Here is a 20,939-nt window from a genome sequence, read left to right as displayed (position 1 = left end):
AGAGTGCAAATGTAGTGAGAGCACAGCACCGTTCGCAAACCCAGTTTCAATGTTTCCGACATGCACACTAAACTAGCGTCAAATTGGCTTCGTCCCATACAACGAGGCTTTTTTTCTGAGTAATATGAAATGAGCATTAACTACTTTTGAAAAATTGTGACATGAAATCATGATATGTTCTTGTAGAAATTTTGTTCTGCTAATTTATGTACTTTCTCCAAGAACCGCTCGGTGGCGAGCACCAGTTGTGGCAGTCACGTGATATACGGGACCAATCGCATAACGTCATGTGCTTTTGTTGTCTTGCCCTCGCAGAGCACTCGTCTAATGAATGTAACAATGTGCCTTGAGTCTGGTATAGGATAACTTGTCATTCAGAGTCGCCGCTAGCCAGTGTGTCATTCCGGTGAGTATTCTAGGGTTCGTTCTTGGGAGCTCCTGTTGCTTGTACGCTTCCGAATTGATCAGCCGGTATTTGGAGAAAGGGATCGGGGCGCTCGAGGAAATGTGAACAGTTTCCCGGTGTCTTGAAAGTAGAAGAAAAATGTAAAAAAATTACACTGCGTGATGTTGTGACGGCTTTCTCTGGTTGGCGCGCAGGATCAATTTGAAACTAATATGAAGAAGTATTGTGAAGCGTTCTTGTGCAGCATCTTAAACGTAGTTAAATTCCGCGCGCTTAGATTTTACTTTTCCTTGTTTGTTTAGTACATTACTGGCCATTGTTGCTTTCAGTTGTCAAGAGAAAGCAAAGCTGCCACGCGGCATTTTGATTCGCGCAAGCAGTATAAAACATGCTGTTGCAGCTTTCCTCCGCAACTTCAGTATGTCGACTGTCATACTTATTTTCATGTGCATTTTTTTCAACTTTCACTTTTTGCCTCAACGTGGTGCACGTATTTCACGTACACGGGATACATTAGCTGCGGTTCGCGTATGATTGCGTTTCTTCGGCGTCTCTTCAGTATTTCTCTTTTTCTTTCTTTTCTTCTCCTATTCTTTCCTGTGTATCCTTTCGAAACTTGCCGACAGCTAGCGTCGGCGCCGTTGGGAACCTAGCGGCAGGACGCCCTCCACTGGCCGCTCTCACCCGCGGAGAAGCGACCCGCTCGGTTTTGAGATTCAGCGACGCTTGTACGACAGACGCGCCACATGTTCTCTCCTGCACGCACGCCTCATTTGCGTATTGCGTCTCGTTCATGCGCCGTCTGAGGTTCGCGCATGGCACCAGTCTCCAACCGGTTTTTGGAAGCGCTTGCAAATAAACGTCTCGCGTTAAGTAAGCGCACCATCGAGCCGACAGAGCCTACTGAGAGGTGACGCCAGTAGAACCGTGTGTTTTCAGGGGTAAGAGCTGCAAGAGTGCTTTCTTGTCATCGGCCGTTGCTAGTACAGCCCAATGCTTATGCGCTGTGTGTTGCATCTAATCTTGAATGATCTTGAATCGCCTATCTGTTGTCTGCTATAGCGGTATTGAAATGTCATTTGGTGTTTCCCGCTCTGTGCGTAGTGCCGGATTCGGCCAAACATCTCGAAAAGTTCAGCACGAGCACACACGTATTTCTTTCAGCTGTCTTCTGCTTTATTTTTATGCGACCGTGCAGCGCAGACCTAAACATCCGTGTCCTTTGCAGTCGTCGCGTAATCTAATTATAGTAAACCTTGGCGTTGCGAAACTTTGCGATAGCCGTAAAGCGCTGCTCGCGCGCTTCTAGCGTTTAACGAAAGGATCAGTAAACGAGCAACTGAGATGGGGCGATGGGGAACGGCTAGCGGAGTGTGCGGTTCATGCGCGCTGTGACCGCATCTGTGATTGGAGTACGATGTGCTTCTGGCTGCACTGCGGTTCAACGCATTGGCCTTGGTCACTGCTGCTTCTTGTAAATGAATCAGCCAAGCATCGTGCCCCGTTTTCGATGAAAGTAATCCTTCTAAACCTGTCGAGTTCACCAGGAGTTCATAGCTTAAAAATGTTACCGTCTCCACAGCTTAAGAAGCTACAGTTGCTGTGTTTGAAGTAACCAGCTCACAGGCCGCCAGAAAAGAAATAGAGAAAAAAACGAGGGGGAGAGAGATGTAGGGAGTAATGTTCTTTTTTTATCGTGAACAGAAATGTTAAACCCCACCGATGGTATGTAGTACAATTCTACTTGTAAAGCTAGATTACTCAGAGGCGGACATTGTTTGCACGAAAAATTAGCATGGATATTGACTAATAACCAAGTTCGCTAATTTTAAAACCACTTCAGGGCACATATGACAATTTACGAATTGTAGCCGGTGACTTATAAAGTCATATCCTCTTGGAACCAAGTGTGAGGATGATTCCGGTTTCGAGATATGCGTTCCCAAAGTTTATGACGAAGTACATTGGTGTACCAATAATTTTTGAACTTCAATGCGTAAAAAGGCGTTTTGTTGAAAACGTTTGTGGAACAACAGTGCATATTTAGCGCAAGTTAAACAGCGCTTATCTTAAAACTGGTGCTAGTTTCAAAATTCGTTGTAAGTTAATGTGCCTTGCAGTGGCGTAGCTAGATCGTCTGGCACCCCCCGGGTGTAGTCGAGGAAGGCGAGGATATCGACAATGTCCGGGTGTCTTCAGACGTATATGACCCCCCTTCAGACGTATATGACTGATAAAAACATTTTTTTTTTAATACAACGGCACAAGACAGCAAAAAGAAATGGCAGGCGACCCTCATCTTTGACTTAGGTGTCTCTTAGTGGCACTCGCACCTCGGCGTTCCTTAGTTTAAGCGAGCGAACATCTTCACCCTGGCCCCCCTAGCGAGCGGCGCACGAAGCGCACGTTACGCACCTTCTCCGATGCTGACGTCAGAACACGTAACGAGCGCGCGCGCGCAGCTGTTGCGAGCAAGCGAGCGAGCGAACAGGTAAGCGCCGGGAGAGAAGCGATAGAGGAGGGAGTAACGTCACATCCGCTCTGCTCGGCAGATGTTGAAATTATGCCAGGCAACTGTTTCCTTTAATTAGCCGATTAAATATCGTCCCGCCTTGTGTTGGACATCATTAGTGACGCCACTACTTCCGCTTTATACTTCCGGGTTTCCAAGAATTTCGCCGAAGTCGTGCTCACCTGACGGATCTCTAAGGTCTACGATTCGGTGCTTTGGGGTGCTGTAATCAGTGATTTCTAATTAATTCTAATTGTTCCAGACACTTCAGTAGCTCAGCTTGTAACTAAACGTACGCTCTGATATATCTACAGGGTGTCCCAGCTAACTTCAGCCAGAGTTTTAAAATATGCGAATGCTACGTAGCTGGACAGAACAAAAGTAATGTTGTTTGCGGCCGCTTGGACATACTCAAACTATGCTTTTTCATTCCGCCTATTTAGATCATTAGTCTTAATTAATCAACTTCTCAGATATTATAATTAGGTGAAAAGTGTCGATGAGAAAATTGTAGAACGACATGAAAAACTCCCGATACAGCTTTCTGTTGCTGAATGCGTGCTACACCAAAGTGTTTTTCCGGGCGTGAAAGAAGCCTGTGTATGCACGCGAAATTGCCGCGCGACTGGCCGCTCTAGCCACTTCGCGTGTATTCGATGGCTTCTTTTAATGCTCGGAAAAACAATTTTATGTAGCATGTATTGAGCAACAGAAAGCTGTATCGGGAGTTTTTCATGTAGCTCTACAATTCTCTCATCGACACTTTCCGTATAATTTGAGAAATTAATACTCATTATCTAATTAAGCGGAATGAAAAAGAAATAATTTGAGTATCTCCAAGCGACGGCAAACAACATTGCCTTTGCTCTGTCCAGTTACGTGGCATTCGCACATTTTTTAACTCTGGCTAAAGTTAGCTGAAATATCCTGTATAATGAAACCTATGAATGTTGTACTGTGCTATGTTTTTTTTTTTCTGATTTATTTTGACTTTCGTTCCCGGTCGTCTCAGGAGGTGGAACGGAAGTACTGCGCAAGAAGCAAGAGTGTCACTGGATGCTCGTGCCACTAACAAACGCGCCTTTAGCCGTAAAAGAAAGAGAAAATTGACCGGGCTGATATTTCTGTCAAATCATATAGGCCCGTATTCAGAGTTTCTCCTACGTTAGCGCCGTCTGCCATCGCTGTGGCGGTTTTTCTTTTTGCGAGTATGGGCGGGAATTGTGAAATGGTTTAATTTGCGCGTGAATGTTTTTGTGTGCGTAATGCTGCCTTTTCGAGAGTTCCAGGGCACTTTTCTTTTTCCTTTTATGTCATTTTATTATTATTTTTGCGTGGGCAATTTTCCAGCGGCTGTTTATCTTTAGTAACTTGTCTTTTTTTTCAGTTCATTATCGACCAAGGGTTGAACATCATTGTCGTCCCCTCTTCTCGGTGAGTGAATTCTGCTCTGAATATTTGTGAAGTCTCAAATTGGGCCAGTAATCTTGAAAGCCTGGAGAATTTTTTATTTTGACCATCAATTTTTAAAATGATAATCGCCAAAAATCGAAAGATTACGAAAAACAACAAAAAACAATGTACACAACTTCGTATCTCAGTAGTAGTAGTAGTAGTAGTAGTAGTAGTAGTAGTAGTAGTAATAATAATAAATAGGGATCTGTGAATAGAAAATTTGAGGTCGAATCAGATACAAGTGGAATTGTGCCAGAAACGAATTGAGTCGAAAATTTGTCGAATAGTTTGCGAATAATCTACAGCCTTTGTATTATTAATATCAAACAATTTTCACATCCTGGTAATCACAAAAAGAGAACATTTCTGTGATTACACTGCACATTATACAACATATATTTATCAAAAAGTACAAAGCTAGAGTTAGAAAGAACTAAACAAATTGTTCGCAAACTCGGGCTCTTCGGAGCATACGCGGTCATGCATTATCATATAAAGTTTGCAACGGTAATCATGAGGGCCATATAATATCGGTGTATGCCTTCGCGGCCAAGCATCGTCTGCGGCGATAGAAGAGATAGAGAGATAGAGAAAGAGAAAGAAATAATTTCTCCAGTTGGAATGGTCGCGTCAGATGATTTAATCCGATGAGAGGACGAAGGGTGCTGAATGTGTAATTATACGAAGCTATACTTACTGCTGAATGCCGTGTCTAAGCAACATTTTATTGCGAGTGATCATGTTTAGCCGGAAAAGTCTGGCTGTGTGAACGACGAATAACGAATCGAATAGGACAATGTTTGATTCGTTGTTGGATAGTTTCGCACATTAGTGAATAAAAATTAAGAATGCCACCATTATGTTTACTGGCACAGGTCTATTGAGACAACTATAACAGAGAGCATTGATGTGTTTATGCGTCGTGGTATGCGAAATTACACTCGCCTTGGTGTGGCTGTGGCGCTCCGCTGCAGAGCGCGAGGTCACGGGTTCGACTCCCCGCCGCGTTCCTGCCGTCTCCTTCTGCAGTCTTTTGACGAGTACAAGGACACTTACGCTTGCACGCAACGGACAGGTAGAAGAAACCAAGATGTCACCGGAGCCCATCTCACAGCGGAAAATATTCGAAGAGAGAGAGAGATCTTCACAAGAAGGGGATAAAGTTAGAACTGCACCCCCGCTTTCACATTATAAATGTTGGCAACTGTGGCTGCGCAGCTATTCTTTTCTCTGAAGATGCAGCCGCACACTTGGTAATTTCTTCTGACTGTCGTTTGTGAAAAACGTAAAAGCTTAAAACAAATTTTCTTGTATACTTTATAATACACGATACTTAAGGGCAACTCCAGCGATTTCTCTATGTCTGCTGACCTTGATAAAATTTTCAATATGCGTTCTTTTTTGCACTGTGATTATTTGTGCCAAACGATATGTCTGCAAGTAATTCAGTTTTCCTGAAAGTGAATTTTAAGGATTATTTGCGTGTTACCGACTCATGCCCACAAATGTATGGCGTTTTAATGGCCACCCTGTGTTTGTGACGTCAGAGACTGCACCGCCACTTTGCCCAGAAACGACGAAGCTGGCTTCTGTTTCTACGAGACAATGGACGACAATCATCGTTTTGACAGATGTGATAACCGGTGCTTCTCTTCGTCTTGCCGCAGCACAATGCGTTGAACTTGGGCACGTCAACTGCCTCGTGCGGTGGCGGCGGGTCAAAAACAAACGCGCTGAAACTTCAGCGCTGAAATCGTCACCTAAATCTCACCTGTCTAGTTCGAAAGAGCTGGAAAGAGCTCCTCGGGCCACCAGAAGACATCGTCAACTTCGCTTTCTTCTTTCCTTCTTTTTTTTTTTTTTTTTGGCGTTAGCACCACGTGTGCTGCGTATTTACAGTAGTGTAGGGTCTGACTTCATCGACTCATCGTGACGTCACAGGAAGCATTTCAGTAGAATTTTGAGGTGTTACGTGCCAAAATCACAATCTGATTATGAGGCACGCCGTAATGCGGGACTCCGGACTGATTTTTACCTCCAGGGGATCTCTAACGTGCCCCCAATGCACGGGACACAGGCGTTTTCCCTTCCCCCCCCATTGAGTCACACGAAGCAGCTACCCGCTTCGGTTTCGGTACCTCGTTTATCGCTTATTTTAGATTATTGATGTGTTTTTAAGCAACTTGAACCACCTTACTGGTTACAGAACTGTCAGTACCATTTGAAAAAGACAATATCCTAATAGAGCTAAAAAAAGAAAAAAAAAAGGAACGCCGTAGTTGCCCTTTAATCCCATTTTCAATTCGTAAAATGCTTGACCGTGCTCTTGTCTAGTTTTTTAGATACGGTATCACTTTTTATCAATGTTCATTTACCTAGAAACCGATAGTAAACGTGATCTTGACGCAAATGCGTAAGAATGTCGGTTATTATATCAGCATGTCTGCAAGACAAAATATATTTCGTCTACTTCAATTGCCTCTTTTTTTTTCTTTTTGTATCGGAATGAAAATTAGAGATGTAGTCACCCTTTAATGGGGACGGCTACTCCTGTTCACTTAACAGCAAAATAATAAAAACATTGTAAGATAAGAAGAAACGACGTCGTAAAGGCTAGAAAACTCTAGAGCAGCGTTTGCTAGAGTGAATGAAGTTCGCATATACTCCTAGATACACTTTCTTGGTGATTTATTCTTTCAAATTCTTATGCCCAGACACTCTTATCTTTTTTTTAACGCTAACTATACTCTACAATGGATACTCTACAATGGATCACATCCATGTCATTAATCAGGTTATTGAGAAATCCGCAGAGTACAATAAGCCTCTCTATATGGCTTTGATTCAGTCGAAACCTCAGCAGTCATGGAGGCATTGCGGAATCAGGGTGTAGACGAGCCGTATGTAAAAATACTGAAAGATATCTATAGCGGCTCCACAGCCACTGTACTCCTCCATAAAGAAAGCAACAAAATCCCAATAAAGAAAGGCGTCAGGCAGGGAGATACGATCTCTCCAATGCTATTCACAGCGTGTTTACAGGAGGTATTCAGAGACCTGGATTGGGAAGAATTGGGGATAAGAGTAAATGGAGAATACCTTAGTAACTTGCGCTTCGCTGATGATATTGCCTTGCTTAGTAACTCAGGGGACCAACTGCAATGCATGCTCACTGATCTGGAGAGGCAGAGCAGAAGGGTGGGACTAAAAATGAATCTGCAGAAAACTAAAGTAATGTTTAACAGTCTCGGAAGGGAACAGCAGTTTACGATAGGTAGCGAGGCACTGGAAGTGGTAAGAGAATACATCTACTTAGGACAGGTAGTGACTGCTGATCCAGATCATGAGAGTGAAATAATCAGAAGAATAAGAATGGGCTGGGGTGCGTTTGGCAGGCATTCGCAGATCATGAACAGCAGGTTGCCATTATCCCTCAAGAGAAAAGTGTATAACAGCTGTGTCTTACCAGTACTCACGTACGGGGCAGAAACCTGGAGGCTTACGAAAAGGGTTCTACTTAAATTGAGGACGACGCAACGAGCTATGGAAAGAAAAATGATAGGTGTAACGTTAAGGGATAAGAAAAGAGCAGATTGGGTGAGGGAACAAACGCGCGTTAATGACATCTTAGTTGAAATCAAGAAAAAGAAATGGGCATGGGCAGGACATGTAATGAGGAGGGAAGATAACCGATGGTCATTAAGGGTTACGGACTGGATTCCGAGGGAAGGGAAGCGTAGCAGGGGGCGACAGAAAGTTAGGTGGGCAGATGAGATTAGGAAGTTTGGAGGGTCAACATGGCCACAATTAGTACATGACCGGGGTAGTTGGAGAAGTATGGGAGAGGCCTTTGCCCTGCAGTGGGCGTAATCAGGCTGATGATGATGATGATGATGATATGGCTTTCATAGATTACGAAAAGGCATTTGATTCAGTAGAGATACCAGCATTCATAGAGGCATTACGTAATCAAGGAGTGCAGAACGCTTACGTAAATACCTTGGAAAATGTCTACAGAGATTCCACAGCTACCTTAATTCTACACAAGAAAAGCAGGGAGATCCCTATAAAGAAAGGTGTCAGACAGGGAGACACAATATCTCCAATGCTATTCACTGCTTGCTTGGCAGAAATATTCAAGCTGTTAAACTGGGAAGGCTCAGGAGTAAGGATCGACGGCGAATATCTCGGCAACCTTCGGTTTGCCGATGACATTGTTCTATTCAGCAACAATGCAGACGAGTTACAACAACTGATTGAGGACCTTAACAGAGAGAGTGCAAGAGTGGGATTGAAGATTAATATGCAGAAGAAACAGATAATGATAAATAGCCGGACAAAGGAACAAGAGTTTAGGATCACCAGTCGGCCTCTAGAGTCTGTGAAGGAGTACGTTTACCTAGGTCAATTAATCACAGGGAACCCTGATCATGAGAAGGAAATTCACAGAAGAATAAAAATGTGTTGGATCGCATACGGCAGACATTGCCAGTTCCTGACTGGAAGCTTACCATTATCATTGAAAAGGAAGGTGTACAATCAGTGCATTTTACCAGTGCTGACATATGGGGCAGAGACTTGGAGAATGACAAAAAAAGCTTGAGAAAAAGTTAAGGACCGCGCAAAGAGCGATGGAACGAAGATTGCTAGGCGTAACGTTAAGAGACAGAAAAAGAGCGGTTTGCATCAGAGACCAAACGGGTATAGACGATATTCCAATTGACATCAAAAGAAAAAAAAATGGAGCTGGACAGGTCCACGTACGTAATGCGCCTGTTAGATAACCGTTGGACCCTTAGGGTTACAGAATGGGTACCATGAGAAGGGAAACGCGGTCGAGGACGGCAGAAGACTAGGTGGAGTGATGAAATTAGGAAATTCGCGGGCGCTAGTTGGCTTCGGTTGGCGCAGGACAGGGGTAATTGGAGATCGCAGGGAGGGCCCTTCGTCCTGCAGTGGACAAAGAACAGGATGATGAAGATGATGATACTTTCTACACTCTGTCTGCGAAGCATCATTTCATCAGTTCTAAACGCCCACTAAGATATTATCAACAAGGGGATCTGTTAATGTTTGCGGTGATATTTGGCTGCTTTGCTTTGTTAGTTTTCCTATTCATGTTCACGTGTTTCTTGAAATATTATTGGGACTCACCATTCTCATGTCGTGTCTCATGTCGTGTAGTATTGTTTTGTTAACGTGCTTCTGCTATCTTCTGCGGGGCACAGTCCGACAAGTCACTGGCTGTGTTCCAATACTCGCCGTAGACGGCAAAGTAGACGGCTAAGCGGTCAGCGGCCATCTTAAGTCTCTTTCCAATTCCACGAAGGCGTCAAAGTAGACAGCTTCGCGAAGACAGCATCGAAGTCAAAAACGATGCAGGCGATTTTCCTGTCCAAACAAGATCGCGGCTAAGCAGTGCCTTTGGAAACTCGACGGAAAGGTCGTCTGCGCACAAGAAAATGTAGACACGCTTTCCTATGGCCTTAATGTAAGTCGCATGGTGTTTTGCATGGGTTCGCAGGCGCAAATATTTAAAATGCAGAAATAATGTGTGCTTTTCTAAACTTTTTTTTTTGTCGCTGCGAGATGGCGCCATGTCGGAGAAGCGTCTTCCGTACGTCTTCCAGACGGCTATAAACGCGTTCCGTTGCTTGGCCTGGAAGCTGTCTCGACAGTCTCCTTAGCTGTCTCTGGGAGGAGCAGACGACGCCGGCGAACACACGGCATGAAGACAGTGGTCTTTTCTAAAGAGACATATCCCGGCTCATTTGCTCGAAGGAAAACGAATGCGGGTGCGTCTTTGGCTCTCCGCGTTCACTGTAATGTCGTGATTTATGCGCGGACATATTGAGTTCTTTGGCGACAGGACGTTCATGTGTGTGTCTAGCTATATCGAAGTTAGGCGCACACCTAAAGTCTCTGGTGTCCTTTCTTTCTGTCGTCTAAGCTGCGCTTTCTTTCCCTTTGGCACAGCGTTGCACGACTTTTGCGAGGCGTCCGTGCGAACAGTAGTCTTTATTCTAGCCCGCACATATGTGGATTGTTGTGGGGGCGGGGGGGGGGGGGCTCGCTCCCTGCGAATCGCCGCCGCCGAGTCGGGCGGCAGAGCCTTTGTCTCGTGCGCAGCTGGCCCAACTCTGCCGTAGTTCCGAGGGCTCGCGATTCTTCCTGCGCTTGCGACGAACGCTGGAATGACTGCGCATCTGGACGGTGTCCGTGTAGTTCACGGGGAGTGACGTTGTTGGCGAGTGCTGACGATGAATGGCACGCATCGTAGAACTGCGAGGCATGTGCGAGAAGCAAGGCCGTGCACTCGGCGTACTCACCTTTTCCTTCGCGTTTCAACCTTCATCATCGCCATCAACAACAGTAAGATTAAGTTCGCACTGTAAAAAGAGAACCATCACCTTTGGTCCGAGGGCAAGCTTGCAGCCTTTAAAGCGTCCTTACATCCACATATTTGAGAGATAGAACCAAGAGCGTGCCCTTTACGCGCCTTTAAGAAGTTATAATGTTCGCTGAACGTGCAAACAAGGTCAAACTCTCTATTTGTATGTCCCTTCTGCCTATAGCTTTCCGCTGACACATACAGCCAACCAGCGCAAGTGTGATTTCGTGTGCGCATTCTGCTTTGGAGAAACGTGTATGCCATAACGGCGCGAAAGTAACTCCTACGAGCTTGCCTTTAAGAGTGTGTGTGGTGTCGTTTGCAGAGCTGTCCTTTATTTTGTCTGAAAGGCGCATATTTCAGCCTAGGAGCGATATGTACGGCGCTACGATCTATTTTACCAGCGAGCCATGAGAGATCCATACCGGCCACCCTTGGAGCCACTTAGCCTGCGCTCTCGTATGCGATTAAGAAATGTGTTTTGGGATTCTGGATACATAGGAAAGCCTGGTACGTGTCGAAACGTTGTCTTGCTTCTAGCAACACCATTACAAACTGTGTCAGCATTAAAGACGTTATTTTCCATTACACTTCGTAAGGGTTTAAACAGTACATATAACACCACCTTTCCTGTTCAGAAAAGCAAGAATGTCCCCTTTTGTTAGATTCGAAGGTCTTTATTATAGACACCCCAAAGCTGCATTTAAAGAAATCATACGCGCTGTGGGAATAGAAGTTATGCGAAGCATTCTGCAGTTTGTTGGCCATGGCGTCGACCCTGCGGTGGCGCGCCTCGACCGGGTTCTTGAGCTCCTCGATCGGTTCGAGCAGGCGCTCATTGGTGGAGCTCGGACATGCGCTCTTTCTGACCCTAGCTGCTCGATTAATGCGAGCACGTTTCTCTTCCTCTGCGCCCACTTGCACACGAGTACTGCGCCATTCTCGAGCTGTTCAAGTAAACCAATGAGAAACGCAAAGTCCAAGTTGACGCACTTCTCGACGTGGGCTTCTTTCTTTGCAAGCGTCATGAGCCGGTTGGCGCGCACGGGGTCGCCGATCCGAGTCACTCTGTTGACGTTGCCATGGTGGAGTTGCGCGCAGAGTTGGCGTACGCAGACTCCACGTGTGACAGGAAGGAGCAGGCCTCGATCTCGATGCCTGCTTCAGCGGCCTGGTATAAAGACGAGGAGGGCCTTGAGAAATTCCTGTGCGAGCGTCGGGAGGAACGAGGAGGCAGCACGTTGCTGTCAGGCGTTCGGAAATCAACGCTTGTGGGAAACTGGTTAAAAATTGAATCGCTCTTCGAACGGAGGCAACCACCACCCGTTGTTTCGCTGCCGAGACGCGCGGATCTTCTTACGCTTGCCACCTCGATCGAACGCACGTATAGTGCGCGAGAATCAGAGGCGAGATTCTAGATCGACGAAGCTCGAATGACGGCGATAGGCCGACCACGACGGCATCGCGAACATGATGATATGTATATCCAGCGGCTCAAGTTTGTATGCGTATAGGAGGCTAGACAGGCCAAAGAGACAGGCTAAAAGTGCCTGAACTTGGCATAGAATGCTTCTCATTAAAACGTTCAAGGCGTTGCTTCGCGTGGCCTTCAAAATATACGCTAGTCTAACAAAGGCCACTGCAGTTCACGTTTCCTCCCCGAATCCTGCATAACGCGTCCGTCACTTCGCTTGCACTCTTTCCTCCGGACGCTGGCAGCAGCGTGAGAGCAACTTCGAGCATGCGACTTATGTTCGCCTCAGGTATACCTGGTGGCTTGACAGCGGCAGTCAAGCTCTAGCATGTCATTGGAACGTCTCGTGCAGTTCAGTGTCCACGAAACTCTCACTCTCCATGGCAGCTCCCTTATAAATGTTGCACTGAACGCGGCGAAACTTGTGCCTCAGGACTCTTTTGCTTCTAATGTTCGCATCGTGCAGTAAATAAAACATTGTCAGGCGCACGCTAGTGAAACTCAGGTGGTCAGAATTAACCTGGGCCGGTATTTTGTAGCGATGCCTTTTCCGATTCCATGCTTTTTCAGGCTCTTCGCGCTTGGCCAGTGGTCAGAGCGACCACTATAGCGACCACCACTGATAAGAATAGCATAGAATAAGGTATAAGGCATCGCTACAAAATAGCGGCTCTTGAGTCCACCACTACGGCGTGCCTTATGATCATTTCCCGGTTTCTGAATGTAAACCCCGAAAATTTAATTAATGCCATTTTAATTGCCGTGTACTTGTATATGCTGTTGTCAATCGATCATGAATCACCAACTCGGCCGACCTGCTATTGGTGCAGGCCCAAGTTCCGTTCGTACGCGAGCCTCGCGCTAGAAGCTAGACCTTGGCAACCCTCGAGCCACGTATTAACAACGCATACTTTACAGCGTTTACTGCAGCACAACAAAGTATCGCCCCGCGCTTTGCAATAACTAGTGTCTTTTAGCAGCAGGGCCAATGCATCTTTTTAAAGTGAAGCTTTTTTTGCCTCTTCCTTCGGCTTTCCCACTGCTGCTGCTGCTGCTGCTGTCAGGCACACCGCCTCGGTGGTTGGTTCAGAGCATGTGTATACATGACAGGAGCGCAGAAGAGAGGAAAGACGACGTGAAGAACTCGTTTGGACCCCGCCGCGTCGAATGTGCAGAATGCCATTTGGAGCTCCCTGGGCGTTGCCACATTAGCCTTTTGGCGTGGCCACCTTCAAAAGCATTGCAGAACATGCAGCCCTTTCCTTTCTACTAACGTGCGAGTCCAGAGGGGACGCAGATAGAACTGTAGAGAGGAGGGAGGGGAAGAGGCAGTTCCCATACAAGTGTAAGGGGGGGGGGGGGACGTGACGTGAAAAGGCAAGGAAACCCTACTACTATACGACAGCGGTTGCGGGGAAACTGGATAAGCTTAAGTTCAAGGTACGGTACAGTACGTTCCTGCTATTTCTGAAACGTAAACACCATGCAAATATGTAAAGCGGACAAATTACGCAGGGCTGCAGAAGCAGATCCGGATTGCTTAAAGCGCACCGCAGGGTCCAGGCGACACTACGGAAGCGGTCGACCGTCAAATCAACACTTTTGTGCCCGCCGCGGTAGCTTTGCGGCTATGGCATTGCTAGAGGCCGTGGATTTGATCCCGACCGCGGCAGCGCCCTTTCGACGGAGTCGAAATAGAAAACGCACGTGCAGTTAGATTTTGGGAAACGTTAAAGAACATCACGGTGTCAAAATTAATCCGGAGTCCGCCACTACGGCGTGCCTCATAATCCTATAGTGATTTTGGCGCGTACAGCCCCATAATCCAATTCAAGTTTAATACTTCTGCACATTGCGATGTGTCATATGAGGCAATGACAATGCTCAACCCTCTCGGAGGTTATGAAATTTGACTCACAACAACGCCTCAAGCAAATGCAACTTCCTGTGTGTTCTGTGTACTACGCAGACAAACAGCAGTGGTACGCGCAAGGTAATGTTTAACATCAACTCACGACTCTCGTGTTAGACTAAACGTTGAAGAAATTAAGCTTTCGCCGTTAATATCACCGCTAATTATGGTCGATCAAAGCAACCTGCACACAAACCTTCGCTTACACGGATTCCCGCAGTACATGGGATCTGCATAATTTTATTATGCCGTGTTTGTTCCTTGAAATAATCGGTATATATAGTTGCCTATTTATTGATTTGCTCATTTTGAACCGAAATGCGTCAGCGGGATGTTCAGTTAAAGCTTAAAGAGGTGGCTGTTGTCCGCCTAATCGGAGAAGCCGTACTTTGCATCCGCTTTTCATCAGGAGTGCCTAGCCTCCTCGGCGTGCTTCTCTTAACAGAGTTACTCGAGAGGTGCGCGTCCCGCGCTTGAGGCGCTAGGTTCCCAGCAAAACCCAAGAAGAGTGGGTTGTTGGGTAAGCAAGCTCCTTGCGCCTCTTCATCTTTCTGTTGCAGTATTTTGAAGGTGTGTTTATTCCGCGCACGAGCGGCGCACCGCGAGAGCTGACCCGCCGATAAGATGTAACTCATGCCTTACCTTCATTCCGTGCTTCTCTGTTCGGCATCCTTTAAGGGACTGATACCTTCAATTTTTAAAGGGTCCCTTACCATGGGTCACAAAGCAAATTTTGGTTATACGCTGGAAGTTGTTACATGCCCTCTAAGGAGTGTTCTACCGCAAGAATTTTGCAAAGTACTTCATTAGTAGCAGAGGTAGAAATATTTGAAGTGCCACGAACCCATGATTACAGAAGGCGAGCGTCACCGCGAACATGGACACCCTCCACTTGCCCTATCTAGCCTCCGCTAGCGAAATTAATTCCCTGCGTTCTCCCATACCGGAGCCGGAGGATCTCGAGATGAATGCGTCACGGGCCCCGCCTCCTTTCTTGTTCTTTTTATTGGGATAGCAAATATATGGACACTCTAGGCGCATTTTTGCCGTCGCCGTGATGTTCCGTATAAAGTCCAAGGGCGATAACGCCGTTCCTGCTCGCCGTATGCTGTATGTGTACGGGTGAAAGCACGTGAGGGGCGCCGAGGATCGCGGCTCAATCTGGCGCGCGCGAGGGAGGAAGGCGGAGGGCAAACGCGTCGTCTTCCGCCGCGCGAAAGGCCTTGGGGAGGTGGGGGGCGGCGGCGGCCGCCTTGGGCGCCGGCAGAAACTGCGTATTTCCCGATTGGGCACAAGGGGAACTGACCATCGAGGCTCGATCTCGCGGGCGAAACGGAGGAAAGTGGGGAGGCAGCGTGGGAGGGAAGGTGGGGAGCGGCTTCTACTCCGCCAGCAACTGCGTACTTTGCGCGGCGGAGCGCGGTTGCGCGCGCCGTTTCTTAAAAGCAATCTGCAGGTGGCTCATACCTTTGTGCGTGCTGTTTTCTCGCCGCTGTTGGCGTTCAAGTGATAGACAGCACGAAAGTCACTTCGCTCGCTGCTGCTGCCGAGCTTGCCCATGACAGCGTTTTGACAGCTGTCCGCGGTCATCGAGTGTGGTATGTTCATGTTTGCCTGTGCACGCTGAAACCATGCTTGTTAATTCAGTTAGTAAGCGAATGTTTCCAAGTTTACACGGCTGATAAAACTGCCATCCTTACTTCGCATAACTGTCTACTAATTTGCTATCGCAATCGATGCTTCGCCTTTCTGGCAAAACCACGTCTTTTTTTCTCTCGCATTTTTGCTGAGTGGCGCACTTCCGGTGACGGTTTCGCGCACGAGCTGTTGCTTTTGTCTCGTTTCGCGCCGCGGACGATTTTGGCGCGCTCTGCACACGAGAACGCCTGATTAGCGTTAGAAATCAGTGCCACAATCACAAGCACTGAAGTAGGCGCGAGAGGACGAAAGAGCATGATCGGGGCGCTGGAACACGGTAGAAAATGACATAGTTTCGTTCTCTGTGCGTGCGGCTGCACAACGTGGGAACAAACAGACGAAACGGAAGTGCATATCTCTTGCTGCGGTATGAAGTAAAACAAGAACTCGCAGACATTCGGTTTGTATATGTTCTATTATTTCTCTAAACTTTAGTTCGTCTATAGAACCAACAGATTGAAATAACAAGTGATGTTCCATTGAATAATTCTCCAAGTCACGTGTCACTATGAATGACGTCGCAGCACTGCAATGTACAGTCGTGAGCAAAGGTTTGGAGACCACGGCATCAGCAAGAAATTAGAATATCTTCTAGAGCAGCTCCGTGGTCTGGAATTGGTTTAATACGCTGTATAATAAAACACGCGCACGCATGCGTGCGCTCTTCATTTTAGCCGGAATGCTCAGGCTGTGAAAAAAAATCGCGGCACCTTTGGTCCCCGAACTTTTGCTCGTGACTGTACGTATAGGCGCACTTGCGCCATTGACGTCGACTCTCCGGCTTTGGAGCGCTGCGCCCGCGAGAACGGCACGGTTTGAAGTTTAAGCTCTTTCGCGGCGCGTAGGGACGTCATAGTTAGCAGACGCGATCGTTAGCGCACATTGCACTGCACTTGTCAGCTCAAATGGCCAGACCTGGGGAGGGGCCTTTTAAAATAGTCTTAGCTCCCTTCAGGCGTTTTCCTGGTTGACCGCTGGTCGGACTCGGCAAGGAAGACCGTTCGTTCGGGCTATTCGCTTACATTGACATCGTCGATGGTTTCTACAGTCTTTTTTTTTTTTCCTGATCGGCCGCGATATCTCATTGGCAGCCCACACAGTTTCGCTCCGCAGTCAGGGTAGCAGGATGTTTTGGGAAACGTTAATTAAAACGCCAGTATATTATACGGTCCGGGTTCAGCTCCACAATGGGAGCCTCAAAATATTACGGAACACGAAATCTGAGAAAAACGCAGCCAGGTATTCTCATTTACAGCCTGTACTAATATATGCGAACAACATTGTGATGTTCGGTTTTATTGACTGCTGTTACAGGCGCTGCTCGGAAATCGAACGTTTTTTGAGATCCCGTGGTCCGTAAACTTTTGTAGCCGGGTTTGCCTTAAAATAATTGTAATGATTTTTCTTGGAATATTGTTATTAGCTAGACAACAGAACATTACAATTTGGCGTGAAGGTAATGTCCTCTTCACGTAATACAGTTGGTGATGCTGCGGAATCGTGCTATCTACCACAAAAGTTTTCTTTTGGAGTGTAGCTCTTTGGCGCCCGTTCCTGCATTTCGCGTCGGCGTCGAGCCTCGCCCTTGTGCCTCTCCGTAACCAGCTCCGTAGCCGGGGCCAGCGCGCTGCTCTAGCTGCGCGCCCTCCTTGCGCAATCTCTCGCGTACGGCGCGAGCCTTGCTCTCTTCGCTCCTTCTCCAATGCCACCCCTGTGCGGCGGCAATCAGGGGCCGAATTTTATAACGGTTCGGAAGGGGAACGGTTCACTTGGCCTCATCTGAGTGGTCAAAATTTGGTTGCGTCAGAGGCCGTCAGATACAGCGGGGTGGCACCGCAAATTATGATTACGTCACGCATCTGTCAATCATTTCCAAAGCGAACCCGTCTTAAGAGCGGAACTGGCGAAGGGGTAGTCCGGTTCCGTTGCTGTGGCTTGGCTGTTGGCTTGCGACCCTGGCCGCGCGCGCCGGTTGCGTGACCTCGGAGACGTGCGGGCATCGCGCGCGCGTGCGTTGGTTGCTTCGGAGGCTATTACTTGTCTTTGTCGTCTGCTTCGCGTTGCTCTTTCGGTGTCGACCACGGCTGGAAATGCGGTGCGCGTTCGAAGAAATGACGGATAATGGTTTGCAGCGCACCTGCTGGCTTTCTAAGTAGACCTTTTGTAGGCTACGCTATCAATTGGAGGAGGCTCAGGGGCAAGCGTACCAGTGGTCATTCCACGCAGAGGAAGGAATTACACGCTGCGGTTCATCGCCACAGGCCTGCAGCTCCCAGAGGTGGATCGGAAGCGAAGCATTCATCGGAATGGCCTAGATCTTTGCTGCCGACACTGTCCACGAAGTTGCTCTAGCAATTACTGTGTCGGCCGGTAGAAGGGCTGGGTCCGCTTTCCCGTGACCTCCGCTTCAAAGCCAATGCCAAGGATATATTTGCATGGTGAGATCGAATTCCCAGTGCTCTCGCCAGCGTGAATAGCTCGCAGATCGCCGTTCAGCAATCAGAAGGGTTCAACCTAGGCTGGTCCAGCTAGGTTGCTAGCTAGGTAGCTGGTCCAGCTAGGTTCGTTCGGCTGATAAAACTGTACAGTCAGAACGGGAAGGTATTGGGGAGGTCTCTTATTTGGCTGCCCTTATTTTTTTTTTCTAGTTCGGGAGTGCCGCACTTCGTTCCTCAATTTCACGGCACAGCGTGCACCGTCAGCACCACGCTCTCCGATTTTACAAGCTTCGCGCACGGCCTTGCTCTCTTCGCTCCTCCTTGCCACCCCTGTGCGGCGGCAATCAGAGCGCCGGCTCGGTGGCGGCTGATCTCGATGATGTGCTGCTGCCCAAGCCGAAACGCATAGCCGCCGCCGTTCGCCACTGCGCGTACCCCCCCCCCCCCCCCCCGCTCTTCCTCTGTGGCGGTGACCGCGCGAGAGCGCGCGGTGTTCGGTTGCCAAAACGCCGGTTCGGTATCAGTGTATCACGGTGCGCGCTTCCCAAGCCGAAACGCAGAGTCACCTTCAGTTGACTCGCTGGCAGTGTCAGTGGCGTCAGGGCATCAGTCAGTCGCTGCCATCTCTTCGCCGCGCAACGTTGCTATGCGCCTACGCGCTGCCTCCCGCGACCTCCCGATAAGCGAGGCAGTTGCGCCAAGCTACGCTCTGTTTGCGACGGCTGGTGCGATATGTTCCGCACGAGACGGATTGTCCGAGGCTCACAGACGGTTTGGCCGAAACAGCTGGAGAGCGGCGCAGGAATTAACGTAATTGTCGGCAATCTTTTTTAAGAGTTCGGAACAAGTATTTTGGATTTATTTTCCTTGTATTACTTTAACAAACCGCTGATTGATATTGATAATTATGTGCGACCTTCGTCCCGAAGTCTCTTTAGTTTCTGTATGGCTTTTACTTTCATCAGGTGTTCTTGCGCTTTTTATTGCGATAGCAACTATATGGACACTCCAGGCGCCTTTCTACTGTCGGCGTCGCTGTAATGTTCCCTGTAAAGTTTAAGCATAGAGAAAGACATTCAACAAGAGCGGACACTCACATAGAGTCCAGCGGCCGAATTGACTGTGGCGCACCAAGCGGATTGGATTAACTTCCGGTTTCGGTTTTGGGCGCGCGCGTTTTGAACGCTAGCTGGTACGCACGCTACGCCGGCTGCACTACACGGCGCCTTCCTTTTTTTTCAGTCTTGCTTCCGCTACTCAATCGCGCGCGGTCTTAGTGCAGAATCGTTTAATTAAAATGATTGCAAACGGTCTTTACAAGCCTCTATCGAATCTGTGCCACGTGCAATTTCATAAAGTAGACGCAAAACGCCTTGTACATGAGGAAATGTTTATTTCGCTCCATATAAATCCTCGTTGCGGCCTTTTTGTGCGTTCATACAACGTTAATTGTGGCACCAGGTAAGCAGCAGTAGTTCCCGTACGAAGCTCCACCGGACGGTATCAGCTGAAAAAAGTAAATTACAAGCATGTGTCATTTTGCTATTTAGATATTATAGGAATACTGCGCGTAGTGTAAGGTTTTGGAGGTCGTTCCCACCGCTGTCAACCAGATGTAAGATTTTGAGTCGGGCTTGCAGGACGATCGGAGGAACCTGGGCCGACAGCACTAGGCGAGCAGGATTTATTTACATTATTTACAGTTTAAACAAGACATACATCGACAGTCTAGCGTGGCTCCCAAATGGAGCCCGCAAGACGAAGCACACAGCAAACGAGCACACAGCTCACGAGTACATTTCGAGCACGACAACGAGCACACTCTAGCAGCCGACAATCGCTGCTTATAAGCACTCTGTTCGCCGTCATCGTTCGACGTCATCGTAGAAAGTCCTCGTGGTCGCATTTGTGAGGAGGGGGTAGGGGTTTTACACACACACATGCCGCACAGGTTTCAGTGCTCTCTCCGAGGGCCGACGACCTTTGCAGCGCAGTCGTCGTGGTATCCATTGTCTTGCGTCCGCGTAGTCAGATGGTCACGCCCGACCCCAGCCAGCGCCTCTAAATTTCAGAGCTGCCTTTTTCCTGTAGTCGCCACGTGTGTCGGCAGACTGTGACGAATCCTGGGGCCCCCGTACCGCAAAGCACCCTTTTGCCAGGGCGGCTCCCCCTGCCGCAGAGAGACCATGACGACCCGGCAAATTAACCAACAATGCACGGGGCGCAAAAGGTGGCCAGCCCTGCTGTAGTCACCGATCGTCCAAACGCGGCGCATGGTCGGTTAGCGTTGTCGTCCTCGCTCGTTCTCTGAAGGGCGCCGCCACCGCGGGTCGGTCGAAGCACGTGCAGCCGGCTGAAATAGCTGGCACGTTGCCACCCCAGCCGGCCATTCCTAACAGCAGAGAGGAAACGTGCGAAAGTCGTCAGTTGGCGACATTACAAACAAAAACAATTCGCTTTTACATACATGGCGTCGAAAATACCCAACTCATTCCAAACCGTACTATAAATTATGAAGAAAACGGCGGATTTCCAAGCATTCCCCGATTCCCGGGCAATATTTCCTGCACTTCAAGAGCACAAATGCGCTGGCGACTGCGCGTTTCCAAAACAACTTGGCCTCAGCCGACACGAGAGTACGCTACATACACAG

General features: G+C 48.0%; 1 protein-coding gene across 1 annotated transcript in view; it reads left to right on the top strand.

Annotated features, from left to right (window-relative positions):
- Window positions 1–318: 318 nt before the first annotated feature.
- Window positions 319–20,939, top strand: part of Ae2 (anion exchange protein Ae2) — a 356,548-nt gene continuing 335,927 nt past the window's right edge. The window contains exons 1-2 of the mRNA XM_050193754.3: window positions 319–406; window positions 4,306–4,352. The gene's annotated coding sequence lies outside the window, so the exon portion shown is untranslated. The remainder of the gene's footprint in view (window positions 407–4,305; window positions 4,353–20,939) is intronic.

This window comes from Dermacentor andersoni, chromosome 1 (assembly GCF_023375885.2).
Source record: "Dermacentor andersoni chromosome 1, qqDerAnde1_hic_scaffold, whole genome shotgun sequence".
Taxonomy (NCBI): domain Eukaryota; kingdom Metazoa; phylum Arthropoda; class Arachnida; order Ixodida; family Ixodidae; genus Dermacentor; species Dermacentor andersoni.
This window is presented reverse-complemented; position numbering and strand designations above follow the sequence as displayed.